Source organism: Gossypium hirsutum, chromosome A11, assembly GCF_007990345.1.
Source record: "Gossypium hirsutum isolate 1008001.06 chromosome A11, Gossypium_hirsutum_v2.1, whole genome shotgun sequence".
NCBI lineage: Eukaryota > Viridiplantae > Streptophyta > Magnoliopsida > Malvales > Malvaceae > Gossypium > Gossypium hirsutum.
Window position 1 is genome coordinate 56,805,571 of NC_053434.1, and position 18,840 is coordinate 56,824,410.

Consider the following 18,840-nt stretch of genomic DNA (forward strand, 5'->3'; position numbering starts at 1 on the left):
TGCGTGGTTGATTATTAAGCACTATGTGTGCGAACCCACTATATATATATTTTCTATCAATTATTTATATTAAGGGTGTGACCTTACCGAGTCGATTTCGGACAGCGGAAAGGGTAAGTACCTTGAGTTCATGGCTAATAGGTGCTATGTTTATATTTGGAGTTGAGCGTGGTAAGTTTTGAACCTATGTGATGATTATAATTGAAGTCACGTACATAAGGTTCATCGTGGAATAGGTGAAAGTTCGTTTAGTTGTATGATTGTAACGAAAATAAAATGATGTGTGGAAATGCCTCAATTATTCTATTGAATAACGTATGAAATGTCAATGTAGGACTTGGAATGAGATTGAATCGTAAGGTCTAAGAAACTATGGCATAGTTCGGTATGGATGGAGTACTTAGCCTCATTTTGTTGTTTCCTCTTGTGAAAATTTTATTAATGGATGGTAGTGTAATGCTTATGACTTACTGAGTTATATACTTATTCGGTGTTTGCTTGTCACCTATTTTAGGTTTCTTGGACTCGACTTTTTGCGTACTCGGGACCATCATCGAAGTCATCACACCGGCTAGCAACTTTTGGTATTTTCTTCTTAGTTGGTCTAGGAGAACATTTCGGCATGTATAGGCTATTATGTTTTGTTGAAATTTGGTATGTAAACTTTTAGCCATGCGAAAATGGCATAAATGTTCGGTTGGATTTGGTTCTATGATGTTTGGACACAAGTCTTGGTAATTCGGTTTTGGTTGGGTATTGGTTGAGGCCTACTCGATTATTATGCCATATGTCATGGCTGATTATTTTCGGTGTTAAATTCATGATTTGGTAATAGTGTAGTAGGGAGATGCTCGGTGATGATTAGCCTTTGGCATGGCTAGTCATGGTCATAAATTGTGACATGTATGATGAATTATTAGTTAGATCAAGGAAAAATCATGAAATAGGCATAGTTTGTTTTAGTAACAGATGCTGACAGCAGGAGTGATGTGAGATTGAAAAATCACTAAAAATAGTAGAAATGGAATTAAATAATGAATCAATTATGAAATCGAATCTTGATGAGTATATTTTCATATGGAAGAAACGAAAAGACCATATGAGCTGTATGTTAGGAGTTAATTAAATTCTTGTGAAACAGAGCCAGAGCGATTTCTGGATCCCCTATTTTGACTTAGAAAATTCACCGTAAATTTTATCAAGATAATTAGAGGTCGTGCCTTATATGTAAAAATTCATTATCGAGTCTAGTTTCATTAGAGACAAACGGCATAGGCATTGAAGCCCTGTACAGGGAGATATTTAAATCGTAAGGTACAGAGGTCAGTGTAGTCGAACCTTGAAACAGGGGAGACTTTAACAAATAAACTGTACTAATTGGCCAAACCAAAAATTCTACAAAAATTCCCCCATATAGATATATGAGTCTAGTTTTGGGGAAAATTTACGAAATTGGATTTCAAGTTTCATAACTCAAAATATGATTTTTAAAGAGACCACGATACAATTGCCAGCTTGCCTGGAACAAAAAAAAATAGGGGGAAATAAATGAAGTAAGCCGGTAACACCTCGTGTTCGATTTCCGGTAACGGCCATGAGTTCGGGGTGTTACAGGTACGCAGTGGAAGTGTGGTGTGGTAGTTTGTGTTAGTAGTTGGAAATTTCGAGGACAAAATTTCTTTTAGGGGGTAGAGTTGTAACACCCCAAAAATTTCGAAACCCAAAAATCAAAAAATCCCGAACTTTCTTTGTTTTCGATTTTGATAAAAATTGTGTTTTTGTTCCTAGCCATGTGATAATTAGAATAGCTCTTAATTAAGGTTTGAGTTTGAACCTAGGGGTAAATGAAATTTTAGTTTAATTATTAAAAGAATCAGGGTTGGCAAGTAGGTGGGCTTTTAAATAAAAATAGGGAAAAATAACATCCAAAAGTCTTGTGGAGGAATGGCTAAGTGACGCCACTTATGGAGTAGGGAGGTGGCATTAGTAGCTAGCAAGGAGATCCAAGGTTCGAATCTTAGCTTAGTATTTTTAGAAGTTTAATTTTGGCCTTCTAGAAGGATGGAAGTGGCGTGAAGATGGACTCTAAGGGGAGTGTTCAAAAGAGAAAATTAAGGAAAAGATCAAGGGGTTATCAGGGAGAAAAACGAGGAGATGAGAAGGGAGAAGTGATGGAGCTGAATTGGGAATTGGGCATGGAAAATTCAACTATAAGTGCTATAAATAGGGGCCAAATATAGGGTTGCCAAGCTACTATCAAGATTCTTCTTCACCTTGTTGCCAGAAACCCCTTTCTCCAAAAGCCGAAAACCCTTTTCTTTTTAAAAGCCAAAAACCCTTTTGTTTTTCTTTCTTTTCTTCCTACCGATTTCTATTCTTCTCTACACAATTTTCTTTGTTTCACTTAGTCAATTTCTTCTTCTACTATTCTTCTTTAATCTGTACCAAATAAACCTTATTCACAATACTAAGTTTGAAAAGCAGAAAAGTCGAATCTCCCAAGGGTTGAATACTCTTTGACCGAATCTAGTGTAAGTGTTGCTCTTCCAATCGATTTTCTTTGCTAGGTATCGATTATTGTCTCTCACTCTTTCTAATCAGTTTTGGTAGGGAATTAGTATCGGATCTCAGATCTTAGCTCTCTGCCGAATTGCTCTTTAGGTGTCTGCAGTTTTGGTAAGTATTCCACTCCCATTGGTTAAGGTGGCCGAATGTTCATAGTTAAGGTAAGGGGACTTGTGTTGGATACGAGTCACCTATTATTCTGGTTTTAATAGTTAAGATTGATGCAGATCTAGGAGTTGATCACGGTTAGTGATTAAAGAAAGGGTTGTTATACTTGTCGCACAAGGTAAGGTGAAAGGTGAGGTTTCGGTTTTAGTAAAAATATGTATTAAACATGCGATTAGTTGTAGAATATTATCATTTGTAGGTTGGTGACTAAGGGAATCGCAGCACGCTTGCTTACTAGGTGTGTACATACACTGCACACACAAGTAGATCGGCAAAAGCCGAAAAGCCGAAATGCCGAAAAGTTGAAAGTTTGGCTGTAGTAGTCTTGTAAGTGCGTGAACACTCATGAGAAGGAAACCGATAGGTTGTCTGAGGCCCATGGGTGATTCCATGGACTTGGGCTGTGATCTAGCCAACCGGGCCAGAATAGGCTTAATGGGCCCGATGGGCTGTTGGGCCCATATTAGGCAAATTTTGATAATTGATGCTACGTGATAGGAATTTGTTTGTGAGCATGAATATAAGGTGATTTGGGCCTAATGGGCCATATAAAGGTGATTTGGGCCTGATGGGCCATATGAATATGAATTGGGCCCTGTGGGCCATATGAATGAGATGGGCCAAGTGGGCCATATGCATGTATGTAGGGGTTCTGGGCCTAGTATATGATAACTTCATAAGACTTTATTAGTAAATTGCAACCATGGACAAGTCATAGGGTTAAGGTGTGGCAACAGGTATATGCATGTCTAGGATTGGATCTAGGGAGAGCTTCGTACTTAAGCGGTCTTAATGATTGACCTCCTCTTCTCTAGAATCCTACTTGGTGCATAGTATTCGTTCATCTTAGATCACGAGATTTGTTAACGGGCCAAGGTAAGTGAAAACCGTAATAGAGGGAAAATTACCGAAATGCCCTTAAGGGCAGAAATGACCAAAATACCCCTAGGTGTTAAATGTAAGTTTTATGGATGTGACATGCATACATATGATATTCTGCTTAGGTTGCATATGGGTTGGGAACTATAGAATGGAGGAAGTATATGAGGATTGCATGGTTGCTTGACAATCGTGGATCCACCGACGGCTTTTAAAGCCCAGTATGTAAATGAAGGTAGTTCTGCAACTGGGCTACCATTGGTGTGTAGGCTGGGTGGGTTGATATTTATATCCCTACATGGTGTGACGAGGGACAGAGCTGGTGTGTAGCGGATGGATAATTTGGATGGGACTGCATTGCATGTTTCCTTTTTGAATGCTTGTTTTTCATCGAGGGTTGTACACACTGAGTTTGCGAAAACTCACCCCCTCTTTATTTTATTTTCAGGAGATGCTCAGTAGAAGGTTCGATGTTTGGAGGGACTCTCGGTGGCTAGCTAGCAAGATAATTCAGACTTGGTTTTTTTAAGCATTTATGTTTTTATTTCTTTTTAAGTGTGTTTAGATCAGATTGTAATAAGGTTTTCATTATGTTATTATTACTTGAATTATTATTATTATTATTATTTTTACGAGAAGTTGAACATGGATTTCTTAAATTATAGTATGTTTCCTACGTTTCTGCAACTAAGTTTTTTTTAAATCAAATGTTTTAAACAAGGCTTTCGTAACTGAAAGGTTTTTTTTAAATTAATTAAGGTTTCTCATTGTAAGAAGGGTTTTCAATGAAAACAAGGTTTTCTCTAAAGTATTTCAATGTGACACACCAGATTCGACTATAACTTTTGGGCAGGGTTTTGGGTGTTACAGATGTCATCCTGATCAATGATTTTATACGCACCATTGGTGTAGACCTCGTGAACGACATATGGCCCGTTCCTTTTCAACACAAATTTTTTACCTATGCAATGTAAAGTGTTTATGGGTCTTCTTATAGAAAGAACTATGTCCCTAGCTTGATAAGATCATGGCTTCACTTTCTTGTTAAATGCCTTGGACAAACGAATTTGGTAGCATTCCAAACTATGTTCTTCCTCGAATGATGAAGGAGCTTTTGAGGCTTCCTCCTCTTAGGACTATTCATCAATCTTTTTCACAGATAGATGATGAGATGTAAGAACTTCAATATATTCCGACTCTTCATATGTGGATGTATCAGTTATGACTATTGTATGTTGGTTGGCTTTTAAAAATTCACCAGTAGTTATCTTCAATTTAGAGCGCCTCTACATCCGTAAGGGAATTTTGCTGTGAAAATCTCTTAGCTCTTTTGGAGTGTGAGTTTTTCTTTTATTGTTGCAACTTGAATTTCCAAAACCTTAGCTCCCAAATGTTGAATAGATGGATCTTGGGCTGGTGATATGTTTTAGTGTTTTCTAAATTTCGAGGAGATTAAAGACTTAGGTTGTAATAACCCAAAAGTCAGTGGTGTTGAAAAATGAGGTTTTGGGACCTTGTTTCCATAAATTGAGTCCATAAATATTAAATTAAAAGACTTACGGAGTTTGTATAAAAGAATATTAAAGTTTTCTTGTAATACCCCTTACTTGTACTCGATGCCGAAACAGGGTACGAGGCGTTACCGGATATAAACTCACACAATCATACAAAATCGAGAAGTGAATATTTGTCCAAATTTAAAACTTTTCATTCACATGTATATCATCCCATATATGGGCCTTCGAGGTCCAAAACATACATTGGGTGTGATTCGGGACTAAACTGAGAACTCTCAAAACTTATACAACAGTTAAAAAAATTTCTTATTTTTGAGGGTCACACGCCCGTGTGGGTAGGCCGTGTGATCACACACGCCTGTGTAGCTTCGGACATGCCCGTGTCCTTAGTGTAACGCCCCCACGCCCGAGACCATCACCGGAGTCGAGCTTGAGGGGTTACCGAACATAATTTATCAATTTAAGAACTTCAAATCATTTGTTTCTACATTCACAGCTTTCTAGCTACTCGTGTCACAGTTAAAAGAAAAATCATATCTCAAGTTACGAAACTAAAAATCTAGATCCGTAAATTTTCCATAAATCTAGACTCATATATATATTTACTAATTTTTTTCTAGAATTTTTGGTTGGGCAAATTAGTACAGTTTATTAGTTAAAGTCTCCCCTGTTTCAGGGTTTGACTGCTCTGACCTCTATGTATTACGAATCAGATATTTCTCTATAAAGAAATTAAATGACTATGAGGTTTGTTTCTATTAAAACTAGACTCAATAAAGAACCTGTACATATAAAGAAAAACTTCTAATTATTTTTGTAAAATTTATTATGATTTTTTAAAGTTAGAACAGGGGATCCAGAAATCACTCTGGCCCTATTTCACAAAAGTTTAAATATCTCATAAAATATAATTTATATGCCTGTTAATCCACATGAAAATAGACTCATTAAGATTCAATTTCATAACTTACTCATCATTTAGTTTCATTTATAATATTTTTAGTGATTTTTCAAATTCATGTCATTGCTGCAGAAATATTCTGTTTTAAGGCAAGTTTCATCTTTCCATGAATTTTTATGAACTAGATAACCTATTAAACTTCCATAATATCAAACATGATCTAAATTAGCCATCACCATGACTTATCAATATCAAACATTTTCTCAACCAAACATGGCCATATCATAAAATTATTTACACAAAATAGGTATATTGCTATACATGCCATACTTAAGTAGTTGTACAAGCCATTTACCAAGATAAAAGTCCTTTGGATAGTGTGATCGAACCTTCGACCCGTCCCGATTCCCGAGCTGGCTTGTTCAAAAATACAGTAAATAAAGAGGAGGGAGTAAGCATAAATGCTTAGTAAGTTCATATGTAAATAACAAGTAACATAACAATACAAATATACCAAACAACTTTAGCATGGTATCACCAAAACATATATCACATTTCTAAACATCATTCATCATCTTACCACCTTATTGTTGTTGTATCTATTTTCAACCTGAGGGTTAAGAACATACCTGTCCAAAGTGTCCATTTCACAACACTTACCAAAACGTCACTTGCATCTTAAGTGTTCTTCCATTTCACTAGAAATTTCACCCGTTGAACACATCGGAATACAACTCGAATACACGGATAATTTGCACATAAGTGCCTCATATGTAATCAAGAAATCATGTAACCCGCCCCTAAGTGAACTCGGACTCAACTCAACGAGCTCGGGCGTTCGCATCCATAAGTGAACTTAGACTCAACTCAACGAGTTCGGATGCCTAGTTACATCTCACGAACTCGGACTCAACTCAACGAGTTCGGACATTCGCATCCATAAGTGAACTCGGACTCAACTCAACGAGTTCGGATGCTCAACCATCCTAGTGACATGTCACTTGTATCCTACTCTATTTCTAAGGTTCAAATGGGTGTTTTCCTCGATCACACATCTTTGCCGTCTTCCACGGAATATCGAAATTGGTACTTCGGTGATAGTTCATACTCATCAAGTAATTCACATAATTACATATTATTCAACAATAACCACAAAGCATAATATTTCATGATAATAATCAGCATCATATCATATAAACAACATTAAATTGCTTAAAGTGACAAATATGTTACTACATTTACACATGAACTTACCTTGGTACCAAAATATAAAGATTTTGCAATTTAGTCCACAATCTTTTCTTTTCCTCGATCGCGACTTGAATCTCATTTTTCTTGATCTATAATACCAAATTAATCTTATTTAATACATACATTCATCAAAACAGCATTTAATACGAACTTTGGAAAAATTACACTTTTGCCCCTAGGCTCGGGAATTAAACTTTATTCCTTATTCTTATGTTTTATAACATGCTGATCATTTTTCCCTTCTATGGCAACATCAAATTCTCTCTCTAACATATACTTGTGACTATTAGGTATTTTTGTCGATTAAGCCCTTTTACTCGTTTTCACTCAAAACCGAGTAGCACAAGTTGTCTAACATAATTTAAAACCTCATATCCTATTATAAAACATCAAAATACACAAATTTTACCTATGGGTATTTTTCCAAATATAAACCCTAGGTTGAATTATTGCTAACATAAGCTTAATCGAGCTACCGGGATTCCAAAAATGTAAAGAACATTAAAAACGGGGCTTGGAATCACTTACTATGGAGCTTGGAAGCTTGAAACAAACCCTAGCTATGGAGAACCCTTGAAATTTCGGCCTAATGAAGAAGATGGACAAAAATTGGCTTTTAATTTTGTTTTTAATTCATTTTAATAACTAAATGACCAAAATACCCTTACTACTAAACTTTCCAAAAATTCCTTCGATGTCCTAATTTTGTCCATGAACTTAAAATTGGTAAAATTGCTATTTAAGACCTCCTCATTAATATTCCAAAACAATTTCATACTAAAAACTTCTAGAATGCAAGTTTTGCAACTTATTCGATTTAGTCCCTACTTTCAATTTAAGCACTTTAGGCATAGAATTTCATCACGAAATTTTCACACAATCATGCAATCATATCATAATCATCAAAATAATTATAAAATTATTATTTCTATCTCAGATTTGTGGTCACGAAACCACTATTCCGATTAAGCCCTAATTCAGGATATTACACTCAGCCCATGTAACTCTCTGTTTATGATGTCATCAACTAAATTGGGGTCACACGGCCAAGTCAAATGCCCGTATGCTTAGGTCGTGTCCTCCACATGGCTGAGACACATAGCCGTGTCTCTGCCTGTGTGTTTAATACTAAGCATTCTGTTTTACCTAATTAGGGTGCAGGGAACAGATGGTCGGATCACATGCCCATGGGGTAGACCGTGTGTCATACACGGCCTAGACAGATGCCCGTGTGTCTACCTGTGTGGACAAATTTGAGGGTATTTTCCAAGCCTTTTGTCGCCCTCAATAACACATGTACACTTATACATCTCAATGACATCCTACATGGCATAGATGAACACTTACACATTCATAAACATGGCTCATACATGTCAACTTCTTATCAATTTATACTTGCTTAAGACTTCATGTTTTATTTAGACCAACCTTACCAAATCATATGCAATATGTAACATCCATTTACTTCCATTTTATACATTCATGCCTTAGATGTTATTATGTCATTTACTCACAATTCCATCATCAAACATCCATGATCATATGAATTTAACTATAACATGAGTGACCTTAGCACATGCATACATATATGAATAGGATTACATCCCCATAATTAATATGAGCCATAACTCATGGCCTTATACAAATTGGACCATAAACCATTCTAGGCCAACACATTTGACCACCTTAACAATGAAACAATTTAATCAAAAGACTAAGTCCCTATACATGCCATAAACTTAAAATACTTCCTTCACTTATACCCGCATGATAGCTTGATAGTGTGCTGGAATCTCCAGCGGTCTCTAACTCGAGCTAGCTAAATTAACCTATAAGAGATGGGAAAGGAAGAAGAGTAAGCTTTAAAGCTTAATAAGTCCGTATGAAAATAATGAGCAACTCATGCTAGTCATATACTATGCTTGATAATATAAGCACAAGTTAATATAAAATAACTATAAATCTCAAGGTTGTAATCTAACCTATTCATATGTTTACTCTTTTTTGATTTATCAAAATAATTTAACATTACTCGACTTTTATTCTAGCAGGTATAGTTTCTCCATCGTAACATGTTTCATGATTATCAAATCATAAACATCTTAGTAAAAGTACACGTTACTTATGTATTTTCATGTTTTCATACATATAGCTCAACATATTTCAAATTGTATAAACTCTTTCTTTCTATACTTTCTTAACCATTTTAATAGACAATTAGGCCAATATTTCCTTTCACTCATAACCGATAAATCACAATTCAAATGAACAACATTTACAATCTCACCAATCAATTGGGCTTCCAAGGCCTAACATATAGTCATCAACCATGTTTACATGCATTTATACATTATGTCCATAAATCAACAATCATAGGGCTATATCAAAGTCACTTCCATAGTGATCATAACTCACAATATCATGAAGTCAATACTTAAAATCTTTACGTACATACCTATATCATCTCGTAACATAACCATTTATTTTCTCATATTTGGCATACCCATTGAACACTTGGAATACTAATTGGATACACGGAAAGTCATTGCACATAAGTGCCACATATGTAGCTAAAGCTACCTCATATCTCATATCACATAAATGCTCTCGAGCAAATCTTAGGCCTACTCACATAAGTTGAAGGTCAAGACGCAACTACGCAATACTGCTCACACAGGCTGTCAAGTATCTGCAACACATGCCGGACTACCCAGCCACTGGTAGACGTACAAGACCAGCACCGGAATCACATAATTACACATACATCACAAATATCCTTAGTGACATGTCACTCATATCCTATTCTGTTCCAAAGGTTCAAACAAGATTTTTCTCACTTATTCGAACTTCGTCAAATACAACCATAGAATCAATCATTTATTTCATACATTATCAAAGCATTTAGAATATTTCAAATACAACATAGCATAGCATTATTTACATACGAACTTACCTCGACACCAAAATGGCAAAGAGGGACCTAACTGTTAATTACTTGTTTTCCCTTATTCTAGGCCCGAATCTTATTTTCTTTGATCTATAACATCACATTTAGCCCACTTATTGGTCACATTACTCAATGTGACCAAAAAATCATACTATGGCAAAATTACATTTTTACCCCTAAAGTTTATCATAATTTCACTTTTGCCCTTAAGCTAGTAAAATGAAATTTATTCAATTTCTTTAACATACAAGCGTAGATGAATCATTTTCATAACTATAGTAGCCCAAAATTTTTATTAAAACACACTTTTACTACATATTTTATAACTTTTACAGTTTAGTCCTTTTAGACGTTTTCACCGAAAATGACTTAGTAAAAGTCATTTCTTTAACCATAAACATGCATAATCTACCATTAAACATCAAAATACACAAATTTCTAACATGGGTCAAAACCTAGACCTTCATCATATCTCAAATTAATGGTAGAAATTGCTAGATCGTGTTACAAGGATTTCAAAAAAGTGAAAATCATTAAAAACGTGGTTAGAATGGACTTACAATTGAGCTTGAAAGCTTGAAAAACCCTAGTCATGGCTTCCTCTTACAAATTTAGGCCGAGGAAGATGGAAAAATTTTTGGGCTTTTATTTTTGTTTTTAATTCATTTTAATAACTAAATGACCAAAATGCCCTTAATGAAAAATTTTGGAAACATGCCTAACCATGTCCATTTTTGTCCACAAAGTTAACCAATGGTCTAATTACCATATAAGGACCTCCAATTTAAAATTTCATAACAATTGGACACCTCTAGCATGTAGAACTCAACTTTTGCTCTTTTTACGATTTAGTCCTTTTGACCAAATTGAGTGCCCAAACGTCAAAATTTTCAAACAAAATTTTCCTGAAACCATTTCGTGAAATCATAGACCATTAAAATATAATAAAAATAAATTTTATTAAGTTAGATTTGTGGTCTCGAAACCTCTGTTCTGACTAGACCCTAAATCGGGATGTTATAACTCTCCGCCTTTAGGGATTTTCGTCCTCGAAAATCTTACCAGAAGATCTTCCAACTCTTATGAATCACTTTCAATAAATTCTTAAAATCACAAATCGATTTTAGCCTCGTATGTCTCTTTCCAATAACCTTTGAACTTTAGAAAACAGTGTCGGAACATATTATCAAAATTTTGATTTACTCTCTCAGGAACACATAGCTCAATTGATCTGTCAAATAGGAACTCTGTACATACTGAATGATCATATAGATCTTTGCCAAACAATCAACCACAATCCAAAAAACATCTTCCTTTTTAGAGAAAATGAAAATCTCGATACGAAACCTATAGTAACTCTATCTCATTATCACTCTCGCACAATCACTGGTTGTATTAGTCCTGAATACATTTGATATTCGGCTTACTTGCTAACAAATAGATATCTGATCATAATTTCAAAATATCATGGTACATACTCATTCACTAGAATGTTGACCTCATATAACTGCACATTTTACTACTTTTAGATGAATAGATGTACTACTATTGAGCCTCATACAAAAACTTTTGCATAAGTTCTGGATTCATAAGTATGCAAATTCTATCTAGAAATAACAATAATAACAGGAATCATGTCCAACCTGAAATTCAACATTAGAAGTAAATTCACTCCGAACTTATTTAGATTACCATTCACTATCACATTTCTAAACTGCTCGGTTTCGCAAGGAAAACCCTGCTTTAGCATTTAATATAGCTAGAATTAGACCGTCATCAATTAAGGTCAATCAAGTAACCAGTACTCACAAAATAAACAAATATTTTCCATCCAGGCATAAGTAACTATAACTGCTTTCTTAGAGATTAAATCAATAACTTACTCAAAATCTTTCATAAATCAATAACTTACTCGAAATCTTTGATCATTACAAACCATTGACACTGTCTTAAATTTTAGATCTTTCTAGGACACTCAATACTTTAACTTTTTGGACCAGGAAGCACGTGACATTTCCCATCAAACACACGATGTCATCCAATTCTCAACACAGACATAATAGCAGGTGTCTCTAAATAACCAGTCTAACAGTTCTTCGTAATGTAACCTTAACCGTTTGAAAATACAAACTACTTTAACTGTTCCAATCTGTTCAATAGTACATCATAAAAATCACAAATTCTTTACTCAATTCAGCCGATTCCAGAATTATTACTTCGGTAACAAAACCTTTAACTGTTTGGAACTTTACTAACATGAATCCGACTATTCAAACTTTCATAAACGCGTTAACCTTTCAAATTAGAACAACTTTAACTCGTAATAACATCATTCGGTTAAAGCAATCCAATAAGTATATCTCTATATCACACTTTATAGAATATAATTTCTTCATTCAGACTATTCGTTTATATATAAACTCAAGAATTCACATAATTTATTTCTTTAGCTGAGGACATGCTTAAACACATATAATTCAAACTACATCTCAACAAATTAGCTTACTTTGATAAAAACAACTGGGTTGATTTCAACTATCGAATAATAACATATCACTATACTCTTTTCAACCATCTTAGCTCTAGGAAACAAATATCCTGATTCAACTCATCGACTTTAAGCAAACTTACTAGCTCTGGAATTTCCATTGTAGCAAAGTTAATACACTTTCTAAATATGCATATAAGACAAAACATTATCCAGTAGATACAGAAGAATAGTCTCACATAAGCTTTCACCATCAACTTTTATTTCGAACATATTAGAATAGAGTCCCGAAGAGAGAGATAAAATAATACTGATCATAAACCAACCAGGCTAATAGCGCTTTCGACTAACATTAGAGTTAGGTAACATTCTCACAACATAAGAACTGTATCAGAAAATGAACAATCACACACACATCTCTGAGAATAAGGAATATATATAAAAAATCCAGAAGAGGTCATCATAATTTATTCAACCATAACTGTTACACGTAGACACCTTTACAACTCAATTATCATTTTTCTGACTAATTTTGTTATCGTAAACCCCGTATTATTCTATTCACTAATGAAAATCAATTCGGGAGAGATTTCGGAAAACACATACTTTATACTCCCTACCTAATTAAGTCGATTAGCCTAGACTAACTTCTTCTTTACCCGTGACATTGCACAATCAGTATAATCCTTAAAACGTTCTGATATTTCTTCCAAAACTGTTTTCACCTTCTACTCTATTCTCATCTCTGTATGCATTACTAATTATTCCACCACTGTACTCCTTGGTTTCACACTTGTGAACTTATTCAACATAATTCTCATGAATCTTTATCAGAAAAGCAACACTGGTAAGGAGGTGAGGTCGTAAAGCCTCTAACTTGACTCTCATAATTACACATATATGACTTAGCATTCATCATTAATGTCATATCATCATAATCACATAGTTCACTTCAATCAAATCATCACACTTATTCATTTTACAAATGTTTTCTGTCATCCATAATTTCAAACAGTGAATTTACTTACTCAAGCTTAATATTAATATCTAATTAAATTCCAACACTTAGCTTCAATTTTACTTACCAACATTTGTCAAATTAGAGAATGTCTTACGGGTCGAGTACGTCATTTACTTGATGCCATAGTCTAACTATGGTATTTCACAAAATCTCAATCGATGCCATGTCCCAGACATGGTTTTACATGAAATCACATATTGATGCCAATGCCATGTCCCAGATATGGTCTTAGATGGGGATCACATATCGATGTCAATGCCATGTTCCAAACATGGTCTTACATAGGATCACATATCGATGCCAATGCCATATCCTAGACATGGTCAATTCCATGTCCTAGATATGGTCTTACATGGGATCACATATCGATGCCAATGCCTTGTCCCAGACATGGTCTTACATGGGATCACAATGTCATAGCCCAGCTATGGTCTTACATGTCATTACGATGCCATAGCCCAGCTATGGTTTTACACGTACTCACATGTACTGCCATCATCCAACCATGGCCTTATCCAGGGGCAAAGCCAGAAAATTTTTTTAGGAGGGGCCGGATGAAATTTTAATTTTTTATAATTTATATCTTTATAATTTGTAAAGGATTAAATCAAATTTTTATAATTTTAGGGGGTCCAAAGTGAAATTTTACCTTTACTAATTTAAAATTTTTTAAAAAATCTAAGGGCTTAAAATACAATTTTATATTTTAGCGGGGGCCGGGGCCCATGCTAGCCCCCTGGCTACGCCCCTGGTCTTATCCGTCAATTCATCATTGAACGATTGTACTCATTTCCTACATTCTACTCAATTTGATCTTCCAATTCAATTTTCATACCATTATAATATTCATGGTTCAATAACAAAGTCGTAAGACAAAACATTATATATTCTTGAATTTAACAATTAAACATGAGATTCAACTATATAAACATATTGATTATGCACTATTCAAACAAGTGTATATACACACATTCCATCCATTGGGTAATTTTACTTATCATATTCACTTAATCAAATAGGTTGGGTACATAACATCATATGAATGCCAACATACATTGATGAGTTTATCACAGCATATACCTTCGTTTCATTTCACTTTTCCACATTTCTCAACTTATGGTTATCTCATTTCGTATACTAACACATACATATCATGAATTTCTATTAATACTTTTCCAAATTTTGACACATCATAAGCACATTTAAATCATCTCAATATCAATTTCAGAATTATCGAAAATACCTCGGTTGGAAGTCATCTTTGTCTTAACAAAACAATTTCATTAGAGCCGGGAGATATCACACTATCACGAGTAGTAATATGGCATGTACTACTAGACTCACATACGCTAGGTTAGTCCGAAAATAGACTAAACCATAACTCTGATACCACTAAATGTAACCCCCCTTACCCGTATTTGATGCCAGAGCAGGGTACGAAGCGTTACCGGACATAAACTCACACAATCATACAAAATCGAGACCTGAATTTTGGTCCAAATTTAAAACTTTTCATACACATGCACATTGTCCATTATATGGGCCTTCAAGCCCAAAACATACATTGGGTGTGATTCGAGACTAAACTGAGAACTCTCAAAACTTATACAACAGTTAGAAAATTTTCCTATTTTGGAGGGTAACATGCCCGTGTGGGTAGGTCGTGTGATCACACACGCCCATGTAGCTTGGGACATGCCTATGTAACTTTTTATTTATGACGTCATCAACTAAACTGAGGTCACACGGCCAAGTCACATGCTTCTGTGCTTAGGTCGTGTCCTCCACATGGCTGAGACACACAGCCGTGTCTCTTCCTATGTGTTTACTACTGAGCATTTAGTTTTACCTAACTAGGGTGCAGGGAACACATGGCCAGATCACACGCTAATGGGGCAGACCGTGTGTCATACACGGCCTAGACACATGCTCGTCTGTCTACCGTGTGGACAACTTTGAGGCTATTTTCCAAGCCTTTTGTCACCCTCAATAACACATGTACACTTGCACATCTCAATGACATCCTACATGACATAGATGAGCACTTACACATTCATAAACATGGCTCATACATGTCAGCTTCTTATCAATTTATACTTGCTTAAGACTTTATATTTTATTTAGACCAAGCTTACCAAATCATATGCAATATGTAACATCAATTTACTTCCATTTTATACATTCATGCCTTAGATGTTATTATGTCATTTACTCACAATTCCATCATCAAACATCCATGATCATATAAATTTAACCCCAACATGAGTAACCTTAGCACATGCATACATATATGAATAGGATTACATCTCAATAATTAATATGAGCCATATCTCATGGCCTTATACAAATTGGACCATAAACCATTCTAGGCCAACACATTTGACCACCTTAACAATGACACAATTTGATCAAAAGACAAAGTCCCTATACATGCCATAAACTTAAAATACTTGCGTTCACTTATACCCGCATGATAGCTTGATAGTGTGATGGCATATCCGGCGGTCTCCAACCCGAGCTAGCTAAATTAACCTATAAGAGATGGGAAAGGAAGAGGAGTAAGCTTCAAAGCTTAGTAAGTCCATATGAAAATAATGAGCAACTCATGCTAGTCATATACTATGTTTGACAATATAAGCACAAGTTAACATAAAATAGCTATAAATCTCAAGGTTGTAATATAACCCATTCACATGTTTACTCTCTTTTGATTTATCAAAATAATTTAACATTACTCTACTTTCAGTCTAGCAGCCATAGTTTCTCCATCGTAACATGTTTCTTGATTAGCAAATGATTTTAAACATCTTAGTAAAAGTACACGTTACTTATGTACATTCATGTTTTCATACATATAGCTTAACATATTTCAAATTGTATAAACTCTTTCTTTCCATACTTTCTTAACCATTTTAATAGACAGTTAGGCTAATATTTCCTTTCACTCATAACTGATAAATCACAATTCAAATGAACAACATTTACAATCTCACCAATCAATTGGGCCTTCAAGGCCTAACATATAGTCATCAAACATGTTTACATGCATTTATACATCATGTCCATAAATCAACAATCATAGGGCTATCTCAAAGTCACTTTCGTAGTGATCATAACTCACAATATCATGAAGTCAATACTTAAAATCTTTACGTACATACTTGTACCATCTCGTAACATAACCACTTACTTTCTCATCTTTGGCATACCCGTTGAACACTTGGAATATTAAATGGATACACATAAAGTCTTTGCACATAAGTGCCACATATGTAGCTAAAGCTACCTCATATCTCATATCTCATAAATGCTTGCTCTCGAGCAAATCTCGGGCCTGCTCACATAAGCTGACTGTTAAGACACAACTACACAGTGCTGCTTACACAAGCTGTCAGGTATCCGCAACACATGTCGGACTACCAGCCACTAGAAGACGTACGAGACTAGCACCCGGATCACATAATCACATATACATCACAAATATCCTTAGTGTCATGTCACTCGTATCTTATTCTATTCCTAAGGTTCAAACGAGATTTTTCTCACTTATCCAAAACTCGTCAAATACAACCATAGAAACAACCATTTATTTCATACATTATTAAAGCATTTAGAATATTTAAAATACAACATAACATAGCATTATTTACATACAAACTTACCTTGACACCAAAATGGCAAAGAGGGACCTAACCATCAATTACTCGTTTTCTCTCGTTTTAGGCCCGAATCTCATTTTCTTTGATCTATAACATCACATTTAGCCCACTTATTAGTAAAATTACTCAACGTGACCCAAAAAGCATACTATGGGAAAATTATGTTTTTGTCTCAAAAATTTGTCATAATTATACTTTTGCCCCTAAGCTCGTAAAATGAAATTTATTCAATTTCTTTAACATGCAAGCCTAGCCGTCATAACTATAGCAGCCCACAATTTCGATTAAAACACACTTTTACTACATATTTTATAACTTCTACAATTTAATCTTTTTGGACGTTTTCACTGAAAATCACTTAGTAAAAGTCGTTTCTCTAACCATAAACATGCATAATCTACCATTAAACATAAAATACACAAATTTATAGCATGGGTCAAAACCTAGACCTTCACCATATCTTAAATTAATAGTGGAAATAGCTAGATTGTGTTACAAGGATTTCAAAAATGTGAAAATCATTAAAAATGGGGCTAGAACGAACTTACAATCGAGCTTGAAAGCTTGAAAAACCATAGTCATGGCTTCCTTTTGCAAATTTCAGCCAAGGAGGAAGATGGACAAATTTTTGGTTTTTTATTTTTGTTTTTAATCCATTCTAATAACTAAATTACCAAAATTACCTTAATGAAAATCTTTGGAAACATGCTTAACCATGTCCATTTTTGTCCATCAACTTAACCAATGGTCTAATTAGCATATAAGGATCTCCAATGTAAAATTTCATAACAATTGGACACCTATAGCATGTAGAATTAAACTTTTGCACTTTTTACAATTTAGTTCTTTTGACTAAATTGAGTGCCCAAACGTCAAAATTTTCAAACGAAATTTTCATGAAATCATTTCGTGAAATCATAGACCATAAAAATATAATAAAAATAAATTTTCTTACGTTGAATTTGTGGTCTCAAAACCACTGTTCTGACTAGACCCTAAATTGGGATGTTACATTGATCCTTCAATTTTGTCTATTAATTGCTTAATTAAGGTACAAAGACTAAATTGTAGAATTCTTATCTCTATAGGGTTTTAATTGGCCAAAGACTTAGGAACATAAATTTCAATTAGCCAAAAGTCCAAAATGGCAATTAAACCATGTTATAACATATGATAGTGGAATTTGATGTAAGATTCCACTTAAAAAGGCTTAATGTTGGTTTAAACTAGTTAAGTTAATTAAACCTAATTAATTAAGAATTAACATAACTATATAAGAAAAAAATAAAGTAAAATTTGTCATGTTTTCTTCATGTTCTTTATTGTGTCAAAACTTGAAGGAAAGAAACCTAAGAAAATTTTCACCATTTGGCCCTTGATTAGATAAAGATGACGCGGAACCGTCGAGAGAAAAAATAAAGGTGATAGTCGATAGCGAATGACG